The 18,182-nt window shown below is 38.7% G+C and overlaps 1 long non-coding RNA gene across 1 annotated transcript; it reads left to right on the top strand.

Annotated features, from left to right (window-relative positions):
• Positions 1-1,444: 1,444 nt before the first annotated feature.
• LOC117513920 lies at positions 1,445-17,592 on the top strand. Its single transcript, XR_004561749.1, has 4 exons — positions 1,445-1,457; positions 2,543-2,548; positions 6,640-6,644; positions 17,288-17,592. It is a non-coding gene; the product is annotated as an uncharacterized LOC117513920 (long non-coding RNA).
• Positions 17,593-18,182: the final 590 nt, after the last annotated feature.

Raw genomic sequence — 18,182 nt, 5'->3', positions numbered from 1 at the left:
TTGTTGTAGATCAATTGGTTTAGTTAAGTGTCATGTTGCCGTTACCATGAGTGGGAAGTGTAGTGCTTTTGATGTCTTGCGCCACCGTCTCTGTATGTGCGTGTAAAACTAAAAGCACCAGAATGCAGAAAAGACAAAAAGCTGTGATTTGGTTTTCATTCTTGTACGCAGCTTGCCACAATATATTAAAAGGGAAATAGCACCTGTGTACGTGCATGTGTGTGTATAGCTTCAATCATGGGCAAACTGGGAAGAGCTGACACTTGCTATGTCAGCTCTCCCCACGCTTGGTATGCTTGTGTATTTTGGGTCAAGGATGAATGCTGGCAAACTGGAACTAGCATCTAACAAAAAAAAATGCAGATATTGCTAGGGAAGCAAGACTGCTAAGAAAACAGAAACATATTGTTGCTACATGGGTCTGGAATTGTAGGGTGTGGATTAGAGTGAAAGAAGGAACAAACGGTATACAAATCAAAAACATGGAGGACCTTACGAAATACAGACCTGAATAGACAATCAAATATAACATCTGTTGGTAATTGGACCAACAAAAAATCAGATCAAACATGGAAACAGAGGATAAAATATATGACATAGACACTAATATTGATGAAAGTATATTTGACTTAAAAACGATTGGTTGTGAGTATTATACAGTAGAACAGCTGAATAGTGAAAAAATTGCAGAAGATACCCTGTCACTCATACATATAAACAGTCGAAGCTTGTATTGTAAAATGTCACAAATAAAAGATTATTTAAATCAGTTTAAAAATAGATTTAGTATTGTTGCAATCACTGAATCTTGGCTTAAAGATGATCTCATGGATGAAGTTCAAATGGAGGGATATGAGCTGTATTTTGTAAACAGAAGATATAAAAAAGGCGGTGGTATTGCTCTGTATACAAAAACAGATCTGATGTGTACAATTGTTGAAGAAATGACAATTATGAATGATGTCATAGAAATTGTAACAGTGGAACTTGTACATGAAACATCTAAGAATATTTTAGTTAGTTGTGTATACAGAGCACCAGATTCTTGTGTTGTGAAATTTACAGATAAAATAATTGAATTATTCCATCAAATTAAAAACAAAACGCTTTTTATGTGTGGGGACTTTAATATTAACATAGAAAGCTCCAGCTGCCAAAGATCAAGTGATTTTGTGAATACAATGTATAGTTTGGGGTTATTCCCCTTGATAACAAAACCAACCAGAATTACATCGCAAAGTGCAACGGTAATTGATAATATATTTACAAACAGAACAGATGAAATTATCAAGAATGGGATCTTCATGACAGATATTAGCGACCATTTACCAATTTTTTCAATATTTAAATATAAAAATAGGTACAACACAAAAACTGATATAAACTTTAAAAGAGATAAGTCAGTAAAAGCCTTAGAGGCATTAAAATATGACCTTAAAAATCAAAACTGGGAAGAAGTTTATGTCAGTGATGTTAATGTAGCATATAACTCATTTATGAAAATATTGATGAAATCATACAATAAAAATTGTAAATTAATTGAAATTAGTAAGAAAAGAGTAAATAAACCATGGCTGACAAAGGGAATAAAAAATGCTTGTGCAAAGAAAAACTATTTATACAGGTGCTTTTTAAAATTGCAAACAAAGGAATCAGAACATAAATACAAAAAATATAAAAATAAACTATTAACAATAATTAGGAAACAAAAAAAAGATTATTACAGTGAAAAACTAAATAAGAGTAAAGATAATATGAGGGTAACATGGGGAATTATAAAAAGTGTGATTGATAGTGATGGAACGAAAGAAACTATTCCAAATTACTTTGTTAAGGAAAATAAAGAGATATATGATATAAAATAAGTTGCAAATGGGTTTAATGATTATTTTTCAAATGTAGGGTCAAGTCTGGTGGGAAATAAACCAATAATAGAAGATAAATTATGTACATTGGTAAATACGGTCAATAGTATTTTCCTGGACAATGTGGAAAAAGATGAAATAAGAAATATTGTAAAAAACTGTGTAAGCAAAAGATCAACTGACCATGAAGATTTAGACATGATGACTGTAAAAAGTATAATAGAAATTGTTATTGAACCATTTACTTATATTTGTAATCTGTCTCTGTCAACTGGGGTTTTTCCAGATGAAATGAAAATTGCTAAGGTAGTCCCATTATATAAAAATGGAGACAAACATAATTTTTCTAATTACAGGCCAGTATCATTGCTTCCACAGTTTTCTAAAATTATGGAAAAAGTTTTTGTAACAAGATTGGATAAATTTATTGAGAAACATCATATTTTAAATAATGCTCAGTATGGATTCAGAACAAAACATTCGACAGCTATGGCAATTATGGAACTAATAGAGAAAATATCAACAACAATAGATAATAAGGATTATTTTGTAAGTATTTTTATTGACCTGAAAAAGGCTTTTGATGTTATAGACCACTCAAGATTGCTCCACAAGTTACAACAATATGGAATAAGAGGTGTTGCACATCAGTGGGTAAAAAGCTACTTAGAAAATAGAAAACAGTTTGTTCAGATAAATAATACCAAATCAGAATTGTGTAACATTATTTATGGAGTACCACAAGGATCGGTACTTGGACCCAAACTGTTTATTTTGTATATCAATGATTTTGTGAATGTATCCAATGTGCTTGGCAGCATTTTATTTGCTGATGATACAACGCTGTTTTACTCTGGATCAGATATACAGGAAGTAGCACAAGTGATAAATACAGAGTTGGAAAAAGTTAAACATTGGTTTGATATAAACAGATTGTCACTAAATATTAATAAGACAAATTTCATATTGTTTAATGATAGAGCGAAAGAAAATAATGTGTCATTACAAATAGATGGAATGGATATACAAAGGGTAAAAGAAATGAAATTTTTAGGAGTCATGATTGATGAAGATCTTACATGGAAGTCACACATAAATTACATAAAAGGAAAAATAGCGAAAGCCATTGCTGTTTTGCATAAAGTAAAATATTCATTAAACAGTTATGGTTTATTAACATTGTACAATTCATTGATTGTCCCATATTTAACTTACTGTGTAGAAATCTGGGGATCAACATATACAACCTTTATTTATTTTGCAGAAAAGAGCTTTAAAAGTGATTAGTAACAGTGGTTTTAGAGATCCATCTAATCCATTGTTTATTAAGTATAGGGTACTTAAATTTCATGATTTAGTTGATTTGAAAATATTACAAACGATGTACCAAGTTAATAAAAATACTTTACCAACAAACATTCAAAATATGTTTGAAAAAAGAGTAAGTAGTTATAAATTGAAAGGAATAGAAGTCTTTAAAAAACCAAGATTTAGAACCAAAGTAAAGGAAAGGAGTATTGCAGTAAATGGTGTCAAATTATGGAACAATCTTAATAAAGAAATTAAAGAATTAAGGTCGCTTAAATTATTTAAAAAACATATTAAATTAGATGTATTAAGTAAGTATGAAACTATGAAGTAAGTCAGTGGGCTGCAAGAAAGTCAAAAAAAAAAAAAAAAGTAAACTGTTAATAATGTTTGGAGTGTCTTAAGTTTAAATGTAACCTGTCAGTGATGTAATCTATTAATTAATGGTCATAATTATGAAATGGGTCAGTGGTATGTGACAAGTTAAAGAAATGCAATCTGTTAAATAATGTTGACTATGATGCTGTATATTGAAAGATTGTATTGTTAAAAGGGGCAGAAATCATAAGACTTGTTCTTCTTTCTGCTCCTTTTCATTCTGGTATTGTGGTGCTTTTGTTTTTTGCTTTTCTGTTTTTCTTTTAAATGAATGAAATAAATATTAAAGAAAGAAAGAACTTTGGTAGGACTAATATTTTTGGAGAAACTACATGTAATAGCTAACAACACTGAACAATGCACGTTGATAATTGCATTCTGGACTCATGCTATTCCAGCAGGGGATGGTAAATTGTCTATTTATTAAAAGCAAAGTGGCATCTCTGTATGTGTGTGTGCGTAATTTTATTTAGTAAGCTCAATGTAAGTACATAATTGTAAATATGTTAAAAATACAAAGTGAAAACACTTATTTCTAATGCGGTCCATTTAAAAATCAAATGACAAAATAGTTGTAATAATAAAATAAAATAATAATACTGATAATAATAATAGTGTGTGCATATGATAACAAGAACCTAAACCATTTGTAAATATATTGAGGGTAAATTAACATTTTAAAAAAATTACGTAATTAAAAGTAAATATATAATTGAATGATGCACAACAATATCTGCAGCAAGATCCCATTGTAGGTCTTTGGAGCAGGTCTGTGGGTTGACTGACTGTTCTCACTAGGGACGTCCAGATCCGATCACGTGTTCGGAAATCGGGCCCGATCACGTGGTTTCAGACTTGATCGAAATCGGACGTTGCATCCCGATCAGGAATCCGATATAGATTTTATCCTCATTATTTTGATCAGCGCTATTCCAAACTCATTATTGCAGATTAATGGGCTTTTCACGCGTCGGAAACGTCAGAGGCGTGAGACGCGTTGCTTTTTGCTTCAAGCGACGCTTCTGACAGGAGCGCGCATTGCTGCTTGTTGGCAGGCTGACGCGGTCAAAGTTCAACCCAATCTTTTTTTTTTTTAATTGAACAAAAGAAAAAAACAGAAGTTCAACCGGACATTCTCACACACGCGTGTGGCTGAAACCGATTCCAGAGGAGAAAAGGGAACAAGAGTTGCGCAGTGAATTTGGGAAGAAGAGATGGAATTGTAACCAGGACAGAGGTGGGGGGGAGTTAAGCGCGCAAAGTTTCTTTCGCAGAACTGCTGTTGGTGTGTTTACATGCTCAGCCTGATGCCTCGATGGAATGACAAGAGGATGATGGACACTTTCCCACCGAAACTCTTGCTCAGTCATCCTTCTGTGCGCAGCAGGACCCGGTGCTGACCAAGTCCTCAGGACGACGATCTGTCATCTGATTAACAAAAAGAAAAAACAAATTGTCCTGTGATCGTTTGTCTGCAAATCGGAGCGAGAGATGGTGTGCGCACTCATCACATTTAGGAGTGCGTCTTAAAGAGCTTCCATCTTTATTCACCTTCACTGCGCTGCTCTAAACTTGTTGAACACTGATAAAGCATCAGAGGGGTACACTGAGGACTGTCAGAACACAAATGTAAGTTTTTTTGTTTTTTTTTCTTTTACTTTTCAAGTTGACTTTTAAACTTTCCACGCTCTGAGCTGTGACGTAGCTTCGCGCTGTCCAATATGAACGATGCGTCGGGCCAAAACAGGGAAGACTAGTGGCAGAAACCACTGATCTGTACAAATCGTAAATGGACTGCATTTATATAGCGCTTTTCCATCTGCATCAGACGCTCAAAGTGCTTTACAATTATGCCTCACATTCACCCCGATGTCAGGGTGCTGCCATACAAGGCGATCACTGCACACCGGGAGCAATAGGTGATTAAAGACCTTGCCCAAGGGCCCTTAGTGATTTTCCAGTCAGGTGGGGATTTGAATCACAGATTAGTGTAGAAACCATAGGGGTGGTGGCCAAGTGTTTAATGTGCTTTGTTTCAGTGCAGAAGGTTCCAGGTTCAAATCCCACCCCTGCCACATTTCTCCATGTAATGTGGAGTTGCGTCAGGAAGGGCATCCGGCGTAAAACCTGCGCCAATTCAACATGCAGATCCACCTTGGATTTGCTGTGGCGACCCCGAGTGCAAACCAGGGAGCAGCTGAAGGGACTCACTATCAGTGCAGGAACCACGTGTCTGAAGAAAAATCCTTGGAAATGTTTGTTGTTGTTTGTTACCTCAGAATTTCTGATTACTGTTTAAAAAAGTTTAGAACACATGTAATTACTGTATTTTCTGCACCATAAGGCGCACCGGATTATAAGGCGCGCCCTCAATTAGCGGGTACTTAACCCTGACAAAAGGCGCACCGGATTATAAGGCGCAGCCTCAATTAGCAGGTACTTAACTCTTACAAAGGCGCATGCTAAAACATATAGTCTACAAAAAAAAAAGGTCACGGAAGCAAAAACGGTGAGTTTATTTGAACTACTGGAATTTAACAATATGGTACTCACATTATTTTTTATTATGGTTCTGTCACAAATCCATCGAAGTCTTCATCTTCTGTGTCTGAATTGAACAGCTGGTCTGAAAGCTGTGGCCACCTCGCTTTGTTTCTGCGGAAACTCCGTTTGGTCTTTTTAACTTGGCGCAGTTCATTTTCTTGTTTCCTCTCGCAGCTGCTCTATTCCCATGAACAACCGCGTAACTGATAGCCTGCAGTTTGAATTGTGCCTCCTAAGCATGTCTCTTCGGGGGTCCTTAGACAAACATATGTTGTTTTGCAGGATACCTGTAGTATACGGTAACTACCGGAGGAGTGGCGGAGGTAAGTGTATGTACCACGGACTCATGGACTCTTCTCTGATTGGTTTATCGCTGGCAGCGTACGTACTCTACGCTACCAGCGTACGTACTTTACATATTACGTAATGTTCTCCGATTGGTTAATCGCTGCCAGGGTATGTACTCTATGCTGGTAGCGTCCGTACTTTACATATTACGTCCTTGTGTCAGCGGGGAAATGGTCCGATATTCCGACGGTCAAAGACAACGTCGGTCGTTTTTACAGATTTTGGAATTCAGTGCGCACATAAGGCGCACCGGATTATAGGGCGCATGGCCGATTTTTGTGAAAATGTAAGGCTTTTAGGTGCGTCTTATGGTGCGGAAAATACGGTAAAATAGCTAAATCAATAAATGGTTCTTTAGAAACCTTTCATCTGTAAATTAAAACCACCTGTTATTTCAGATTAGACAATTTCTTGTTTAACATATGGAACCTTGGACATTTATTTTTAGACAAATAAAATAACATGGAAATCTGTACATTTTTTTAAGTCTGATAGATTATTACTTGATTGTTCAAGCTACCTCATAGAGAAGTGCACTGTTTAAGTGATAAATAATAAAATAAGGTGATTAAAATGAAATTATTATATATTTAGCATTTGTTCATTGTTCGTTCAGTTTTTTAAAGTATCAGATCGGGACTTGGTATCGGCAGACTCTGACTCTGAATCGGATCGGGGCCAAAAAAACCTGATCGGGACATCCCTAGTTCTCACCATCCTTCACTTCAGGTTATCTGAGATTTTTCTTGGCCTGCCACTTCGGTCCTTAACTACTACTGTGCCTGTGGTCTTGCATTTCCTCACTGTGTTCCTCACAGTGGAAACTGACAGCTGAAATCTCTAAGATAGCTTTTTGTATCCTTCCCCTAAACCATGATGCTGAACAATCTTTGTTTTCAGGTCATTTGAGAGTTGTTTAGAGGCTCCCATGTTGCCACTCATTAGAAGAGATGCAAAGGGAAACATTTGTAAATGGCCACCTTAAATACCCTTTCTCATGATTGGATTCACTTGTGTAAGGAGGTCAAGGGTGAATGAGCTTACCAAACCAATTTTGTGTTCCAGTAATTAGTGCTAAATGTATTCATGTCAATAAAATGACAAGGGTGCCCAAATTTATGCACCTGCCTAATTTTGTTTAAATAATTGCACACTTTCTGTAAATACTAGAAACTTCATTTCACTTCTCAAATATAGGTGTGTTTGTCTGCTATATGATATATTTAACTGAAATTTCTGATCCAGACAACCAATGATTTATAAAGGAACTCATGAAAATGATCAGGGGTGCCCAAACTTTTGGATACAACTGTAAAAACTACGCAGTCTAGAGCCCACGGGCAATGCACTATAGTTTACTCTTTAAAAAGCAGCTGACTAGTGTTATTTTTTGTTTGTTTTTTGTTTTTATCGTGTTTTACATGCTGTTATTTTTACAGTTTCTTGTTAAGCACTTTGCAATTTTTATCTGATAAGTGCTATAAAAATGAATCTTACTTATTACTTTGTAGTCACAGTGAAAATCGACATTTTGTCCTGATGTTGGTATTTTGAGAAATTTAGTGCTGGTAAACCAATGCACACATAAAACTGATTTATTTATTTATTTTTTGAGGTGGCCCACCTTTTTTATTTTACTTTGGCCTGCCTTGTCAATTGACACGCTTTGTAGAATTCCTATTTAGCAAATTAAATGAAGTAATCATTAAATAAAGTAGATTAATAAAGTAATTAAAGTAGATAAATGGTCAGCTGATGGGGCAGCATGGTGGCTTAGGGGTTAGCACTGTTGCCTCACAGCAAGAAGGTCAGAAATCTGGATTTTTACTGTCGTGGTGAATGTTTTTTCCTGGCAAATGTCAGATCGAGTCTTTGATGTTTGTTTTTATAAAATTGTTTGGAAACATCTCTGAGATATCACAGTGGATATCAAGTCTCATGTTTTTATGATCTGCTGCAGGGAGACGATTTAAAGTTCATCAAAATGATGACCCAATTTTTTTTAATCATCATTTATACGGAAAAGCTAACACTCCCTGTAAGTCTTATTATGTCATGTTTTTAACGGAATTTGTTGTCACTTGACATCATAAAGGGCCCCTTCACACATTACACGATTGACCCATTTGTCCCACTCTCGGCCGGAGTCTGCTGGGGTCCAGGTGCCACCAACAAACATCCAACAGCACTCGCGGGGCACTTGGAAAAGGCGGGGCCATTCACGCTGCCAGCACGAGAGTAGATAGCAGGCAGACCACCTTCGACCTGGCTGTGCGAATGGCCGCACATGTTCAAAGTGCCCCACAAGTGTACCGGTACCAACACACGTGTCATGCAAGGCTCCCCCCCTACAACACGTGGGGTGTGAGTGTGTCGCTGCCCCCCCCCCCCCCCCCCCGCAACACAGATGTCGTGAGGAGTGTGCTCTTGTCGTCCCCCACGCCCTGATCCATCATTCTCAGGTGCAGCCTAGGTGGCCAGAGTGCGATCACTGTCCAGTGCAGCGCGCATCTGGACAGCTTTAATATCCAGCTGGAACAGCTGACCACTGTGTACTCGCAACTGGAGAACATATGTCATGCCATCAACAACATGAACAACACTCCAAGTAATGCACGTGTGTGGGCGGGCTCTCATGCTTTCATGACTTGCTGATAATTATGTACAGACAAGATCTCATGGGGACCGGCCAGCCACATCCCAGCGCATGGCACAATGTGAACTTTGTTATCAGCTGGCCAGGCTAATGAACCTTCCATCACGTACATTGTATGCCACATGACAGAAAGAGTGGACAATAAATACACATACCGGCACATGTGGACATGATAAGGGCGCATGGCTTCATTCATGTCAGTTTATGACTTTACATCTATGACCATGGGTCATCTACAGATAAACAAAAGGATCATACCTGTACTGTCTGCTCGATAGGAGACACAGCAGCGGTGCGATGTGGTGTCACACTTTCCAGGTGCTCGCGCGTGCACACAAGTGTACCCAAAACCATTGCCCTGGTATCGTTCAAGCCTGTCCGACCGTGTGTCCCTCCTGACAGCAGGTGGAATGTTTCGCGGTCCCCTCCCCCGCAGTTTTTCAGCTTGTTCCTACTTCTTTCGCCCAGCTTCGTGTTATATGTGAAGGGGCCATAAAGATATTTCACACAAATCAAGATCTATCTTTGGGGTGAATTTATTCAAACTTTCTTCATGCAAAATCTGCATTTTATGGTTTCTTGTGCTACATGGGCATTTAATATTCATGTGGGGGATTAAACATTGAACATGTTTGTGCAAGTCAAATACTGATGTGAAAAATGTTTGTGATTCTTTTTGCACGTCACGTAAATTATCAGTATTCCAGAAGGCTTTTTTTTTTATTAACAGGCTGTGAGAGTGCAAAGCTGCTGCATTTCTTTCACTCAGACGGCATCAAAGTTAACACAGTCATCACTTTAAAATAAAGTCACCGTGACATAAAATCACACTTATGTAAACTTTATTATTAATCCAAGGTTCTCATGCGTCTTGAGCCGTGGGGGACTGGTCTGTACGGATCAACTGTGATCCATTACACCACTATCTTTCATGCAGCAAAGGTACTGTAAATGTGTTGTATTAAATTCTGTATTGTGTTGGAACATCAAAATTTATTGATTGGATGGGGACTACAATTTCTTTTTTTGCCCCATGGAGTCCCAGGGACTCCAAGTTTCCAAACCCTAGTGCCCCATCCACACGGGAACAGATTAAAGATGGGCCGACACTGTACGGTATTTTCAATCATTGTACTCAGCTCCATTTCAAACTGTACGACAAAACCGCAGGCTGTAAAAGTTCAGAGTGCAGGATTTATGTTCTCACACTATACGGCCCGATGCTCTGATGCGATCTGACTACTCACATTGTACTTTCAAAAACCACACGTCGGACTCATGTTTCCGGAAACAAAACTTAACAGAATCTTTTTTTTTTTCTTTTTTTTTTTTTTCAAACTTGATTTACATTTCTTATTTTTACAAAAACTCTCAATGGGAGATGTCAAAGTTTTAACAAAAAAAAACAAACAAACAATACAAGACGCTGCTTGAGTTGAAGAATAATGGGGAAAAGAAACAGAAGCTGCTCTCCCAAAGAGATGATCACTATTTATGCTCTCTCCAATTCCGTATCGGTGTTTGCACAGGCACAGTGCGAGAGGTTGGCAGCTTGTAGTGCTGCTTCAACAGCGTGATACCCTAACGAGGGCCGACCAGAATATCAAACAGGTTTGATTTTCATCTGATCATAAGATTGCCGATTGGGAGGTAGTCGTGAGAGGTTAAACGTAGCTCGTTACTCCATGTATACTACACAATGCAGGACACGCGATTAAGCTGAAACTCGGCGCGATCCAAAAAATTCTTGCACGAGTGAAAAATTGGCTCAAAAAGGGCCAAAACTTGCACAGTGTAAACCCAGCTTTAGGTGTATCTGCAAAAGTTTTGTATCGTTTTGCCGAGGATTTATTGTGATCAATCTACTGCAACAGGGCAAGCCCTGACGCAAACTCACATTCGTCAAGAGCCAGTTGATGGGATGCACCAGCTGCTGTTGCACCGGCTGGCGATTGCGCTGGTGTGGTCTTTACAAGTTCGGCGTATTGCTGTGAGTGGTGGGTCTGTAGATGTTTCAGATTTGTTGTGTTAGCGCTTTTGACTGACACTTTTTACGGCAAAGTTTACATATCGCTTCCTCCATGTTACTGGGCTCTCCCTTATTGTTAGGCTTAAAACCGAAATGCATCCACAGAGGTGTCGTGGTACGTGGCTTTGGAACCAGAACCTCCTCACCCTCCATGTTATTATCCTAGCCTTGCTAACCATCCGACCACGACGAGAGGGAAATAGAGCGAGTGAGGCAGCAAGGGTGCTAGGGTGCGAGGCTGCGACACTGCTTCTGGTGCAGCACAATAATGTCAGATTCTAAGTCATTTTTTGCAACTTTGTGGATAAAATTAATAATTCATGATAATCACAAATATAAAAATAATCGCGATTGGCAAATATTGTAATAATTGTGACTGCCCTAATTCGAAGTAAAGCAGAGCATAAAAATGCTTTTAAAACATGTAGTGCAGCACTGCTGGTGAGCCAGAGGGAAAAAAAAACCTGGCTGCAGCTCTTAAGAAGTGGAGTGAGCCTGATCTGTGTGGTTTCATTAATCCGATGTTGACCAATCAAGAAATGTATTGGTCGGGATGAACCTGGTTCTAATTGTAATGATTTTAATGGACACTGTTTGGGGACCTGTCTCTGTTTGCTGGCTTCTTGCTTGTGTAAAGCCTCTGGGCTAAATACAAGGAAGCTAAATACGCTAACAAAAAAGTGGTTGCGGACATGCCACCTGTCCATTTTACAAAGAACTTGACCGCATTTTTGGAGACAAGCCCAGCGTTCAGCCGACAGAACTGCTGGATAGCTGCTTTGCTGAAGAGGAAACTGAGGAGGAGAGTCCTGGTACCGCAGCTAGCCCAGCCAGCCCGGCTAACAGCGCCTGTGATACAGGTGGGTTTTAGGCTTCTAGGCACTTACGACTGAGCTTAATATATGACGTGAAAATCGATGATGACTGTATTATTATGTTCTGCACACAGGTGATGGGACACACGTGTCACAGCGGACTTGTGCATCAGAGGAACGTTCGGCCCAAAATGACACATCTGGATGCAGCAATACCTCTTCCACAACCACTTGGTGTAAGATGACTTATGTTTTGTTTATAGGACTGTTTCATAAAATTAGGGTTCTACTACTACTGAAAGCTAAGCCTTTATATACTGATAGTTATATTACTGTAAAATAATTATTTGATGCTGTTGCAGTTTACTAACTTTTCTATCTTAACAAAAAAAAACAAACAACAAATTAAAATATGCCATGTATAAGCTTTATTATTTTCCTTTTCAGCAGCTACATCTGCCAAGAACAGAAAAAGGAAATCAAAGATGGAGACAACACTGGAGGTCTTTGCTGACAAGATTAATAGTGCCTTAAAAAATGAAGATGCTGACCTCCCGTTGAAGATGCAAGCAGCTCAGCATGAACATGATCGTAAAATGTTCACCATGCTTATGCAGTTAATGGAGAGATCCAATGCCCCTCCACAGCCACATTTTTACCAGCCGCCAATGCAGCCATCTCACATTTACAACCCAAGGCAGCCCGTGTCATCATTCCTCACTGTTTCGTATGGCTTCAACTCCATCCTCCACCCAGCGTCTGTCCTTTTTGCAAGATTTAAGTCAGCCATTTTTCCAGGGACCAGTAAATTCTCAAGATCAGCATGTTTTCATTAGCCAGGATCATTCTCCACCATTTCAATCTTAAGATGAAGACCAATCTAAACCCTTATGAACTGTTCTGAAATGTTCACTGTTTAATGCAGTTTTGCACAATGTTAATGGTTAATGTTTAAATATTTCATAAGCAACGTTTTTGACATATTAAAATACCTTACTTGAATAAGAAAATGAATGACAATTTGAACACTTTAATGTTTGAATTTGTTGGTTTCAAAGTACAGTATAACAGTGCAGGACTTTTTGCTAATACACTGAAAAAGAAGTTTTGTATTGCACAAACCATTTCCTGTATGCACTTTGTCTGCAGTGTTACATACTGATAAGAACAGCATTTCCATAGCCAGTGTTTTATGGTAAATAAAAAGAAAAATAACAGTTCAGAACGACTTATTTTGTACTATCTTAATTTTTATCTCAGTTGAATGAATTAAGGATAGGAACACTTAAAATAGGTCAAAGATTCAATGTTGACTATTGAAAAGTTGAGTAAGTGCTTCTCTGACTCTTGTCGGCTGCACATCTGCCACGGCCCCTCCTTCAGCCATTCTTTCAACACCAGGAACAGCTCCACCTGTTTCTTCGTAGGCCTCACCATGCATTTCACACACATTGTGGAGTGTGCAACATGCACTTATGATGGTGGGGACAATGGCAATGTTCACATCTAGGCGTTTACCAAGACACCGTCACCAGCCCTTAAGCCGGCCAAATGCACACCCCACAGTCATCCTGGCTCTGCTGTGGCGCTCATTGAAGTACCTCTGTTCAGCTGTCAGTGTTCCTGTCTCTGAATATCCTTTTAACAGCCAGCTTCGGAGGGGATAAGCAGGATCACCAAGAAGCATGATTGGCACCGGAACACCCATTATCTCTTCAGTATCCTTAAAAATAATAAAATAATGTTTAAGCAAAGTAATGAAGACATGATGTGGAAACCATAAGAAAGTAACGTTAGGAGATATCTATATTCAAGTAATAGCAATGGAAGTTTCCCACATTATCATAATAGTATTTCATCTTCTTTCACTGGATATTGATGTTACATCATTATTACTAGTATATTAAACACTCACTGGTGGAAAAAGTTCTCCTCTCTCTGCCAGTGTGTAGACGTGAGAATTCCTGAGAACCCTGGCGTCATGGACGCTTCCTGGCCATCCAGCATAAATGTTTGTGAAGCTGTTGGAACACCATGTTTAATTAGTAGTATGTTATGGCTAAACCAAATAATTAGAAAGTAAAGCACCTACGGCTATTACGTATAAAAAAAATCAGTATATCTTACCAAAACTGATGGTCCACGACAGCCTGCAGGACCACCGAGTGCCAACCTTTGCGGTTAAAATAGTCTGCGTGGTTCTCCTCTGGAGCAGTGATGGGGATATGACTCCCATCTACTGCTCCACCACACTGTGGGAAACCCCATCTCTGCCTGAAGCCTTCAACAACCTCTCGCAGGTAATCTCCCTGAGGTAGTTTTATGTACTCCATGGGTTAAAGTTCTCTGTCACCGTGACGGATTTCCGTCATTTGGAAAATGTAACCACACATACGCGTGTGCACGTGGTGTCATGCGTGTTTTGGGGCCGAAATATACATCCCATTCTGCGCTAATCAAAGCAGCAGCAATGTCAGCGTGGACTGCGGAGGAAGGGACTGTGTGAATTTTCACTCCTCTCCGCTCTGTTTACTGCTTGCTATGAGCCATGGTTCTTCTCCTCTCTGTCTTCGTGGGAACATTGGCAGACGCTCCCCAAGTAGAGCGAGGCGTGGTTTTGCTTTGAACCAGTGAAGCAATGATCCGACTCTGCTTCGATGGTTTGTCACTTTATCTTAATTTTCCTCCGCTAAAACCCTAAAGAGCATATGTCTGAGTAATATTTACCTTTTTGTTATATTAAACCAACCTGTTATGATTTTCTAAAACAGTTGATAGATGTATTTTATAACTTAAAAACGGGACCGATGCTAACGCCTTAGCTTGTCTATGGCGTTTTCAATGATAAAGTTAGCATTAAGCTGTTCGCATCTCAGCACAGTTTGTGTGCATGTTTTCTGTATAATAAATAATGGCTTAGGGTTTGTTGGCGTAAAAGAGTCAAATGTATTACAAATTATAATTTATTTATTTTTATTTATATATTAATAATAATCAGAAGAATCACAATCAGAATCGCCTTTATTGTCATTGTAATTTCCATTACAACGAGATTTGAGTGCAACTACAAAAACATGCTTTCCGTGGTGCGAGTAATTTTTAGCCAAATGAAAGATCGTGACGATCGTGATTTAACGGTAAATTGTTCAGAGTATATGCACAACTAATATAAACATAAGGTAAAATAAAATGAAATGTGGACTAAGTAATGTAAAACAAGAATTATATACAACTGGTTAAGTTTAATGACAATTTGTTTAGGTCAAACCACATCTAAGCTGTGTTTTTACACAAAAAAATAAAATGCAGTAAATTGCACATTTGTGTCTTTTTCATGAAAATAACTTATTAAAGATCACATATTACACTTTAGTCAGGCTTTTAAAATACTTTTGTGGACTCTTGCTGTAATATGTTGTCATTGGTTGAGTTAGTTTCTGTAGGCATCTAAAAATGCTCATAATCGGATGAAACCTGATGGAAATCTCTCAAAACAAAACATTCGAGGTATGTTGTTGACGAGAATATAACATCATAACTTTATTACAAGGTCAAACGTTGATGTTGCGTGATAAAGGCCTTTTAATAATAACTCCAAGAAATAATGGCAAAACTCACATGTAAGTAAAAAAAAAAAAAAAAAAAAAAAAAAAAAAAAAAGATTAATCGATTACTGAAATAATCGTTAGTTGCAGCCCCAGTTTGTTTTAGGATTGAGAGCATTTAACAGATTAAATGTGAATAAGCCAGTTTTGAGTTTCTCAGTGCGCATGCGTTTTCAAAACTGGTGACAGTGTTACTTTGTGCACAGCAGAACAATGTTGTCTGTTGCTTTAGGCCCTAATTTTGTATTTTATTGACTGTACAGCGACACAGCACCCATTTGGTGCATTCACCAGATTAGAACAAATCAAAATACTACAGAAGACAAAGAATTTTTACTTGACAGTTTGAAGTGCGTTTTCTTTGTTTCAGAAGACTTCATACCCATTAAAATTCACCACAATATACAAAATTTGACTTGCTCTTTTAAAAAAATTCTGTGGGAGATCCCCCAGACCCCCATAGTTTGAAGTGAGTTTTCTTTGTTTCAGAGGGCTTCATACCCATTAAAATTCACCAGAATATACAAAATTTAACTTGCTCTTTTAAAAAATTTCTGGGGGAGGACCCCCAGACCCCCATAATCAATAGTGTTTTTACTTCACAGATTGAAGTGACTTTTCTTTGTTTCAGTGGGCTTCATACTCATCAAAATTCACCAGAATATACAAAATTTGACTTGCTCTTTAAAAAAAAATTCTGTGGGAGATCCCCCAGACCCCCATAGTTTGAAGTGAGTTTTCTTTGTTTCAGAGGGCTTCATACTCATTAAAATTCACCAGAATAAACAAAATTTGACTTGCTTTTTTAAAAATAATTGTGGGGGAGAACCCCCAGACCCCCCATAATCAATACCGTGTTTTTACTTAACAGTTTGAAGTGAGTTTTCATTGTTTGAGGGCTTCATACCCATTAAAATTCACCAGAATATACAAAATTTAACTTGCTCTTTTAAAAAAATTGTGGGGGAGAACCCCAGACCCCCATAATCAGTACTGTGTTTTTACTTCACAGATTGAAGTGAGTTTTCATTGTTTGAGGGCTTCATACCCATTAAAATTCACCAGAATATACAAAATTTAACTTGCTCTTTTACCCACAGACCCCCCAGAATCAAGACTTCACCCCACCCCACCACCCTTTTATGTACCTTTATGTTCAGGTTTTGCATTCTTTTTATGCTTTGTCTGTCTCTCCTTAGAGGCTATTTAGAATTGATTTGTATGCTGTATAATGTGTTTATTGTATTTATTGAGGAAAAAACAGTGTGTGCCCCCACTACACCACATTTTAGGGAATTGCTGGCATTGATTTTTGCCAGGAAAACATTTCAGTCAGATGAAAATTTATTGCTTTAACCCATGATGTACTCAGGCATGAGAACATGACGAACTGCTCTACAGAAGTCATGTACTATGGAGCAGACAGTAGACTTTGCTGTGCCAAAGAGGTTAGCAATCGTGCGGTAGCAAGCACCTGTTGCCAGCCAGTACAGTCCAACCGCAACGTGTTTGCTCACCGATATGGGCCGTCGAAGGTGTGTATCTTGCCGTGACACTGCTAAAGAAAGGCGCTCGCATAGATAAATGAAAGTCCCCCTTGTCATTTGAAAATTATGAATGAAGTCTGTATCTGAAACCACTCACTCCCACTCCCACCACTCCTGGCTACGACTTTGCACCCAAACATTTCTCTGGATAGACATTGATGCCACTGCCCCACAGAATGCCAGGGCCAAAAGCCTGGCTCTTTTCCTTTTCAATTTTCTCCTTAAAATGATAACGTTATAAATGTGCTGGCTCCGGCTTGACAACAACTGTAAAATCGCTAGATATACTCCATCGCTACTGCTACCATCCATGTTTACTTCCGCAAACACTGAGCATGCTGCTTCTTCTCACTTCTTCCACTGGGCACGCTCGCTGCGTATGACGTCGTTGTACTCTCTTCTGCGCATGCGGGATAGTATGGGACGTTAAGCCGTTCACACAGCAGGCCACATACAGGTCGCATTTAATTGCAATGTGAACGACCTCACAAAAAAAATCAAAATTGAGCATCAAGGCCTGCAGTACGTAGCCAGAACGTAGCCATATAGACCTGTACTGACTGTGAGTGTGTTCTCTGTAGACTGTATGTTATTTCTGTGGGCAGCAGCACTTTGCACTGTGGCCAATCAAATAGTCAAATCTATTCATCTGTGCTATGGAGCCTCCACGTAAACACAGGCTGTGCTGCACACAACTAGTCATTGTTTGTTCAGGGCAAATACACAACTGTAAGAACAAAATTGCTGATGTCAACAGTAGAGGCCAAAGGGACAAAGTAACTGCCTGTTTTCTTCTTCTGTGCTTGTCTTTCAGAGTCCTGCTTGAGAGATTCTTTCTGCTGCCATTCCTCCAGCCACATTGGCATCTGTAGGCTGAGCGAGCCACCTGAAGTGTTTGATTGCTGTGGATTGCGTGGTTATGGAACAATAGCATTAAGCATCGAGCATTCCTCTGCTCTGTTTTTACTCCGTCTCCTCCCCCATTTCTGTTTCTCAGCCTGATGCTGTAGCCCTCCCCCCTTCAGAAATGCACATTCATCCACATACAGCTGCCTGACCCCTCCTCTCATGTGGCTCATGGTCCACT

This window comes from Thalassophryne amazonica, chromosome 7 (genome assembly GCF_902500255.1).
Source record: "Thalassophryne amazonica chromosome 7, fThaAma1.1, whole genome shotgun sequence".
Classification (NCBI taxonomy): Eukaryota; Metazoa; Chordata; class Actinopteri; order Batrachoidiformes; family Batrachoididae; genus Thalassophryne; species Thalassophryne amazonica.
This window is presented reverse-complemented; position numbering and strand designations above follow the sequence as displayed.